We start from the raw sequence: 9,318 nt of genomic DNA, 5'->3' as shown, positions 1-9,318 counted from the left end.
GCCTGATTCCTGATAAGCAACAGGCTCTCCAGCTGGAAAAGAGGAAAAGCAAAGTTTCCTTCTGTTTACTTTGCACATCCCTCAGCTCCCACCCGCCCTCCTCCCCGCTTCCGCCACCCCCCCACCCCCGAACATCACCGCAGAAATGACAGTCTGGAAAAAAAAAAAAAAAAAAAAGAAATGACAGTCTGACCAAATTCAATGTCCTCTCAGAATTTGTAAAAAGCTTTTAACATACGTAAACACAGCAAATGCTTGCCAGTTATGAGTGTTTACAAGAACTGGGAGACAGATCTTTAAATAGGTAGGAGACACAGCACTTGGTTTTCTGAGACGATTCTTTCCAGAGTTTTGCCTCATTTCTGCTTGGCTGACCACGCCACGCTGGACTTGCTGCTGGGCTGGGTTTGCTCACATCTCAATTCTGCTATCTTTGACTAGAAGGTTCCCTGGGCTTTGAGCACCTGCAAAGAATGCAGAGATTCAGGGAAATGAACTGGGTTTGTTTTGATAATTTGTACTCGCTTGCTCACTATAAAGTATGGTGGGTAGCTTTGTCAATGACATGCTAATCTTTGGTTCTCTCTTCCTTCCTTCCTTTCTCTCTTCCTTTCTTTTAATAGGTGTGGCCGATTCCAGCCATAGGGAACAGGAAATAGAGCCTAAACTTTCCCCCCTTCAGAGCCAGAAATATGGTGAAACCAAGATCAAGGGTGAAATGGGACTTGCCTGGCCCTTCTCTGGGATCAAAAGCTCCTCAAGGATGTGGCATTGGCAGTTTTCCTTTCTTTTCTCTACTTCCAGGGGGCTGCATTTCTCTCCTTACCTGGGAGGTGCACCTTTTGATCATTATCAAGCCATCTGTCAGCAGCCACTCTACCTGGCCCCAGAGCTTCCCCTCCCCAGAGGCCCATCTCGCCCTCTCCAGCCACGCCAAGATCCTCCTGGAGACGCGGACTGTCACAGGCAGCAGCTGTGAGGATCCTCCTGGAGACACAGACCGTCACAAGGCAGCAACTGTGAGGGACCAGCCACCTCAGGAACTGGCCAGGTCACCTCGGTTTTCCCAGACAGCACATGGATGAGCACACTGAGGGCTGGGTCCCACAGCACCTTCCCACAAGGACTCCCAGAGCCTGATCCTATCTGCCATCTCCCAGTGAAGCAATCCACATAATTAGCCACATTAATACCCGGCCTGTCTGAGGCCGCCTGTCTCAACCCGGGGCCTGGGCGCCTCCTGCAACGAGAGCTTTAATGATTATTCAGCTCCTTTCCAACCAGCTGAGTGTAGAAAAACGGGGTCTTGCTCTGGGATGGCTCCTGAGCACCTTACCAGCCAGGGCAGGCTTTTCTAGAAAGCTGCCCCCTATGAGCCAAAAAAGCAATATTTTGACATGGCAGCCAAAAGGCCAAAACAACCCCAGGGCTTCTGGACCTTGCTTTGGCTCTGGACATTTTTTGTTAACCAGCATCTTTTGAGACTTTTTTTTTATGGGCAAAGCCCTTTTATAGGGGATACTAAACTGCTCTAAGGAAGGTCCCCTGGTGTCCAATTTCCTACTCTTTCATGACATAAGACACATGTATCGGAACAGACAAATGGAGTGGGTAGGGAGCAGGGCTGATGTCTACGCTGATTGAGCAAGGAGGGAAAAGCTGCCCCTCAAAGGTATCACTATCCCCATTTTAAAGGCTCAGATTTGTTAAGCAGGACCAGGACAGGAATGCTCTAAGAGTACTCTGTGTGGCCTGAAGTGATTTGCTTGACCTCTCTGAACCTTCAATCCTGATAAATCCAGGACTAGCTAAGTCACCACCTTAATTTCTCTGCCAACCTCAGAGCAGATAGGTCTGCCTCCAGAGACCACATGGCACCCAGGCTCTCCTGGCTCTTTGAGAATGATGCTGAAAATGGTGCCCACGGCCACTGGACATAGGGAAGGGATGGCTCGGCATTGGGGACAGAGTGTCGGGGGAGGTCACAGGTGATGAGGGACCTTGAAAGGCAGAAAAGGGGGAGGTTTTATGGGTCTTTTATAGGTCTAGGCAACAGAAAAGGCTCTGACATGGAGAAACAGCCAGGGTACGTTTAAGGAAAAGAAAATTAAAGGGAACCTCAGACCTGTGGCTCTGCCTCTCCAAACTCCGAGAATCTTCCTTTTCAGAATTGTCCGCTTGCTAGGAGATGAAGCTTCATTGCTCAGCTATCTGCTCCATTTCTCACGGGGACCCCGGGCCAGTTCCCAAGATATCAGACATGGGTCGTGGATGACCGCATGGACTGAGTTCGAGCCAGGAAAGATTTGCTGGATACCCTGTCATGGGGTGTCTCTCCCAGCTGTACCCATCTCCCCTCGACCTTCTGTCTTTCAAAGCCCGTTCCAAATGCTACCCCTGGCAATCCTCCACCCCGCATAGAAGCATGGGCTAGCGGCTCTGCTGTTCAGATCCAGGCGCTACCATTTGGGAGCTATGCACCTCAGTTTCCTAGTCTGTAAAACGGGGAGTATCACAAAGGTTCGTGGTGACAATTCAGTAAGTCTAATAGGCATATCATCTCGAGAATAACACCTCACACTCACACCTCATAAGTACCGCAACAGCATGAGCAATGGCTAATTATTGCGTGTGCTTTTCTTTTATTCCCTCTTCTGGGAATCACTGCATTTCTGCATTAGCATAACGCCCTTTCCAGAAGGTGCCAGAAAAGATGGGTTAAGCCACGGATGTGACTTGAATGGGAAAGCCAGAGGCAGCGTTGCATAGAGTTTTGTGCGTGGGTCTCGGAGCCCCACAGCCTGCGCGTGATTTCCAGCTCTGCAGCTGACGAAGGGTGGCTTTGGCAAGTAACCTAGCCTCGGTTCCCTTACCTGTAACATAGAGATTAAAATAGCTCCCACCCAAAAGGATTCCTGTGCAGGTAAGCAAGGTTAGGCCCCCGAAGACTTCATGGGAAGGCGGGCCCGGGGCCCAGGGAGGGCTGCTCTTGCTCCGTTTGCACACGCACTTGCGCTCTGAGGGCTCAGCACCCCGGGCTGGTGCTACGGAGAAGAAAATGAAGAAAGAGGCCAGTGGGGATGACTTCTTCATTCCCCCAACACCCAGACAAAAATCTCCTTCCCTCAGTCAGCCGGGTAGCTGTGGGAGGGGTAGCCTTAGTGTACGGAGGACAAAAGTCCTTGCGCTGCCAAGGACTCTGTGTGTGGCCTTGGGCAGGTCACCGCATATTCCCAAACCACAGTCGCTGGTAAAAGGCTCCACCAATTAAGTCATTCACATAATTAGACTACCTGGGCCTGCCCCAAAGGAAATAGCCAGAGAAGTTCCTGAAGCCTTGGTCATTCTACAAGCATGTATTGATCACTACTGTGTCCCGCCCTGGGCTGGATGCTGGACATGCAGGGCTGCGCAGGGGGCCTTCTAGAAGTTCCCAATCTTGGACACCTGGGTGGCTCAGTGGTTGAGCATCTGCCTTTGGCTCGGGTCATGATCCTAGAGTCCTGGGATCCAGTCCCACACTGGGATCCCTGCAGGGAGCCTGCTTCTCCCTCTGCCTGTGTCTCTGCCTCTTCTTTGTGTCTCTCGTGAATAAATAAATAAAACCTTTAAAAAAAAAAAAAAGCTCCACTGAAGATGCTGAAAGGCCAACACACATGGAGTACTTGCTGCAGAAGGGCACTAAGCGAGGAGCCACTCAGACATAACTCCCACTGGCAGGAACTCAGGCATGGGACATGCCTCTCTTTCTTCCTGGCTACCTCTCTCCATGTTGAGTACGATGGCCATCATGGCCATTTTACAGCTGCAGACACTGAGGCTCAGAGTCACAGAGCTAATCAACTGCTCCAAGAGAGGGGAGCACAAAGGAGCACCCTAGCAGGAGCAGAGAGGGTTTGTTCAGAAGAGAAGGCTTCCTGGAGGAGGTGATGTCTGCATCTTAAAATGTAAGGAGTCAGCAAAGGGGCAGATGTACACAAAGAAGGAACAGCAGGGGCCAGAACCAGGGGAACAAAGAGGCTACAAACAATACAAAAGGGATATGCAAACGTAGAGCACGAAGATAGAGATCAGGGGGCTAAAGGCTCTGCTGCCGAGCTAAGAACTGGGGGGTTTATGCAGAAGGCCATGAGGGCCCATGGGAGGATTGTAAACTAGAGAAAGACAGGATTGGATTTATAATTGTGGAAGCTCTGCTCACCGGTCCCCCCAACATCCAGGCTTCCTTGGACTCCCATCCCCAAGAGAGAGTCCGCAGTAGGCTAGGGGCACCTCTCAGTGAAGGGCCCCGTTCCCTTATGCCACCGTGGCCAGCCCATTCCTTTGACTCCACGCCACACACTGGCCAAGCAGCTTTATCTCTCAGAACCACAATTTCTTCATCTGCATCGTAAGGTAACAGCAGCCCTGTGGTTGCTCTTACGAGCAGCAGCCTGGGATTGCGTCTGTAAATGCCTTACTCTGGCGCCCAGCCCACTGGACAAGCTCCATCAAGGAGGTTCCTTCCCTTCTTTCCCTGAGATGCATCCTGCTTATTCCTCAGCTGAAAGTAAGCAATTCACAGGCATCAATCCATGATCGATGGATCGGTTGGACCTTTATTATTTTCCACATGGAGTAGTTTTGACTACTCAGGAGCAACCCTGAAGACCTCTGACATGCAGTGGTTTGGAATTTAGCTGGAGGCCTGGCTTCGGATGGCAGAAGCAATAAAGCTGGTAGATGAGCAAGTCTTCTAGCTAGTGAGAGAGTCTCATCATATGATTCAGGTGGACACTGAGCTCCCATCACAAAGAGGCCCCAAAATGCAATGGTTTACCCGATACTGAGGTTCTCTTTCATGAGACAGACCCGAGATGAGCCATCCAGGTCTTCGTTGAGGCTCTGCTCCACATGGTCATTCAGGGACCAGGTTCCCACATCTGGTTTCTTCACCATTCCCTGGGCTGGAATATCATTGCTGTCTGCATGCCAGAAGTTGTGCTACTATCATGGCTGGCTTCCAGTTGTCAGAACAAGGGAGAAGGTTTGCCCAATGACAGAAGTCTCAGCCCTGCAGGTGGCACACATAACTCCCACTGGCAAGAACTCAGGCATGGGGCATGCCTAACTGCTGAGATGTTGAGAATGCAGTCTAAGTGTCCATCCACAAGCCCAGCTACAACTCTGAAAATAAGAAAAGCAGAAGACTGGATTTTTGGTAACCAACTCGCAGGTAACAACTGCCTCAGTGGCTGCCATCAACCATCCACAGGATACAAGACTTTTTTTTTTTAAGATTTTATTTATTTATTCATGAAAGACACACACAGAGAGAGAGAGAGAGGCAGACACACAGGCAGAAGGAGAAGCAGGCTCCATGCAGGGAGCCTGATGTGGGACTCGATCCTGGGACTCCAGGATCACACCCTGGGGCGAAGGCAGGCGCTAAACCACTGAGCCATCCAGGGATCCCGGATACGAGACTTTGTTGTAAGTCACCATAGATGGTTCTCAGATACATTTGATTGACCCAACACAGGGGTTCACAATCTGGGGGACTCGATGGGCCATTAGGCAGAGTATGTTCTTTCCAGTTCAGCCACAGAGCTCACCGCTCCCAATTTCTATAACGCCGGCCAAATTGGCATAGTTGTCTCATATTCTTGGCCACTGTAGGCATTTGAACCTGGAGGCCTTGTTCTATAATATCACTTATAATAATAATTACTGAGGCTGGGAAATATTATTGAAAAGTTATGCCTGAGATGCATCCCAACCATCTTACCACTTACCACATTCTATTACATGCCGTATCTTTTTATTCCTATTTGCTTTTTATTTCCATCTCCTGTTCACCAAACTCATGCTCTTCTCTTCATCCTTAGCACACGGCTAAACTAGACTATATTTTCCAGCCTCCCCTGCAGTGAGATGTGACCATGTGACTGAGTTGTCTCCAGTGCAGTGAATAGAGGTGATGCTGAAGCCTGTCCCATAAAACCTCCATAAAGTCTTTAACAACTGGTGGAATGAGTGGCTGAAATGAGCCCCAGGGTGACCTTAAAAGCTATGTATTTAAGATGGCAAAGCCACTGAATGCTAGTGTCCCCGAATGACTGCATGGAGCACAGTCCCCACCAACCTGGAACCATCTTAGACTGTTATGTAACAGAAAACACCTTTCCTTTTTTCTTTTTTTAAGATTTTATTTATTTATTCATGAGAGACACACACAGAAAGAGAGAGAAAGAGAGAGAGAGAGAGGCAGAGACGAGGCAGAGGGAAAACCAGGCTCCATGCAGGGAGCCCAATGTGGGACTCAATCCCGACACTCTGGGATCACACCCTGAGCTGAAGGCAGACACTCAACTGCTGAGCCACCCAGGCATCCCACAATCATCTTTCTTGATCCATTATACATTTGAGGTCTATTTGTTACAGCAGCTAGTCTACCCTAACCAACACACTCCATTTTATAAATACAGCAACAGACGCATTGAGAGGTCAAGACAACTGTTCCTTGTCACAAGGATAATATGTGGGACTCGGATTCAAACCCACTGATTCCAAAGCCTAGACTCAAAATAATTCTTGTGATTTATTTTTTAGGCAGGTTTATTAAGGTATTAGTTACAGCAATAAAATTGATCCTTTTAAGAGCAACGTTTCCTAACTTTTGATGAATGCAGTCATATACCCCTCTGCATGATCAAGATATAGAACATTTCTGTCATCTCCAGAAAGGTCTCCTGTGCTTTTAGGCAGCCCCTGGCAACCACTGACCTGACCTTTGTCTCTATACTTTTAGAATCACATAGTATGTGTATATGGCCTTTCAGGTCTGGCTTCTTTCACTAAACATAATGATTTTTGGGGGGGATCCCTGGGTGGCACAGCGGTTTAGCGCCTGCCTTTGGCCCAAGGCACGATCCTAGAGACCCGGGATCAAGTCCCATGTCGGGCTCCCGGTGCATGGTGCCTGCTTCTCCCTCTGTCTATGTCTCTGCCTCTCTCTCTCTCTCACTGTGTGCCTATCATAAATAAATTTTAAAAATTAAAAAAATAAGTTAAAAAAATAAACAATGATTTTTTTAAGTTTTTTTGTTTTTGTTTTTGTTTTTGTTTTTGAGAGAGAGAGAAAGAGAATGTGAACAGGGTGGAAGGGGGAGAAGGGCAGAGAGAGGGAAAGAGAATCCTTAAGCAAACTCCCCATTAAGTACAGAGCCTGACATGGGGCTCGATCCCAGGACCCCGACATGATCTGAGCCAAAATCAAGAGTTGGACACTCAACTGACTGAGCCACCCAGGTGTCCCACTAAGCATAATAATTTTAAGATTCACTCATGTTATTGCATATATCAGTACTTAATTTTTTTCCGAGTAGTATTCCAGTGCATGAAGGTACCATTATTTATTTGTCCGTTCACTAGCTGATGAACATCTGGGTTGGCTCCAGGCTGGAGCTATTACAAGTAAAGTTGCTATAAACATTCACATGCAGGTATATGTATGGACTTCTATTTTCATTTCTCTAGGGATTGATGGGTCATACAGAAAGTATATGTTTAACCTGACAAAAAAAAACTGCAACTGTTTTCCAAAGTAGTCTCCGAGATTTTGGCAGCGTCAAAAGTGAAAAATGAAACTTTTGTCATGACCAAAAACCCAAACCAAAGACTTTGAAGACTAGGAAGACAGTGTTAAAAGGTGTCTACAAGGTGCTGTGGCTCCAAAAGCAATACAAGCGCATCCCTAGAAAGAATAAGCTTTAGTATTATGCCACCATCAAATTCTCCCAACCGCGAAGTTGGCCATGATGATCAAGTCACACTGGTGTTCATCATGGACACCAAGGTCAACAAACACCAGGTCAAACAGGGGTGAAGAAGCTCTGCAACCTTGACTGGCCAAAGCCAGTACTCTAACCAGTCCTCATGGTGAGAAGGCACATATTTGATCCATGACTACAATACTTTGGGTGTTGCCAAAAAATTGAGATCATTTAAACTGAGCCCAGTTGGCTAATTCTAAATATATTAACTTTTTTCTCTTTTTTTTTAAGATTCTATTTATTTATTTATTTGAGAGAGGGAGATAGTGGGAGCACAAGGCGGATGGGGCAGCGGGGAGATGCAGGCTCCCCACTGACAGGAAGCCTGATGTGGAGCTTGATCCCAAGATGCTGGGATCATGACCTGAGCTGAAGGTAGATGCTCAATTGACTGAGCCATCCCGACGCCTCTTTTTTTTTTACCATCTTAAAAAAAAGTAGTTATCCCATTCTGTCTTCCCCTCAGCAATGTGCATGAGTTCTAGTTGCTCTGAATCCTCCCCAGTAGTTGGCATTATCAGCCTTTTTAATTTTAGTCATTCCAGTGTCTATGTACTAATATCCCACTATGATTTTAATTTACATTTTTCTGATGACTGATAACACCAAGCATCTTTTCACAGACTTATTGGCCATTCATATATATTCTCTGGTAGTGTTTATAAAAAGAAAAAATATTTTGACCATTTCTTACTTGAATTGTTTATCTTGCAAATATTTCCTCCCCGCTTACGGCTTGACGTCGTACTTCCTTAACAATGTCTTCCCAAAAGCATTAAGTTTTCATTTTGGTGAAGTAAAATTAATCATTTTTTTCTTTTGTGGTTTGAGTTTGTTGTGCTGAGTTTTATCTTTTAATGATTTAGAATTGTGTTTATGCCTCGCCTAGAGAGAGCTTTCTTTGCGGGATGACACTGGATGATTTTAGGTTTCATTTACACATCAACATTACTTTGGCGGGGGGGTTTACTGGGTTTTCATTTGGGGCATTGTGACTTTTTGAAATTTCTGTTGATGTCAAGGGTCACCAAATGAGAAAGAGAAAAGTAAGGCAATTTGAAAAGGCAGCTCAGAAGTTTTGTGAGCCCGAGACTCTCTTGGCAGAAGCCTGCTGCAAAAAATAACAGAGGAAGGAGTCTTGCCAAATGAGTAGGAGAATGTGACAGACAAGATCCATGGGCCTGGCACTAGTCATCTTAAACCTGTGGACAGGCCAACCCCCAACCTGGGCTTGTCCAAGAGAAAACTATTCTACTGCTTAACTGGACTCCCACAAGGGCCATTTATTGCCTCCCATGTTGGGCAGACTTTCATAACCAAAGCACAAAGCTCCTTGCAAATGGCCCTTCCTTACCCCGTGGTTACAACCAGCCAGGTAATTCTGGAACAATCTGACTCCCAGCTTCCCAGGAAAGGACAAGAGTAGATCACATATTTTCCATGGCTTTCTCAGTGTCCCGCTGGCCTTGGGGCTCACTGGTGCCAGCCCGAGGTATTTCAGGGT

The 9,318-nt window shown here is 47.1% G+C and overlaps 1 long non-coding RNA gene across 1 annotated transcript; it reads right to left on the bottom strand.

Moving 5' to 3' along the window:
* Positions 1-202: 202 nt before the first annotated feature.
* On the bottom strand, positions 203-1,252 carry LOC102157314. The gene is made up of 2 exons (XR_005368297.1): positions 827-1,252; positions 203-464 (listed from the first exon to the last, which is right to left on the bottom strand). It is a non-coding gene; the product is annotated as an uncharacterized LOC102157314 (long non-coding RNA).
* Positions 1,253-9,318: the final 8,066 nt, after the last annotated feature.

This window comes from Canis lupus, chromosome 13 (assembly GCF_011100685.1).
Source record: "Canis lupus familiaris isolate Mischka breed German Shepherd chromosome 13, alternate assembly UU_Cfam_GSD_1.0, whole genome shotgun sequence".
Classification (NCBI taxonomy): Eukaryota; Metazoa; Chordata; class Mammalia; order Carnivora; family Canidae; genus Canis; species Canis lupus.
This window is presented reverse-complemented; position numbering and strand designations above follow the sequence as displayed.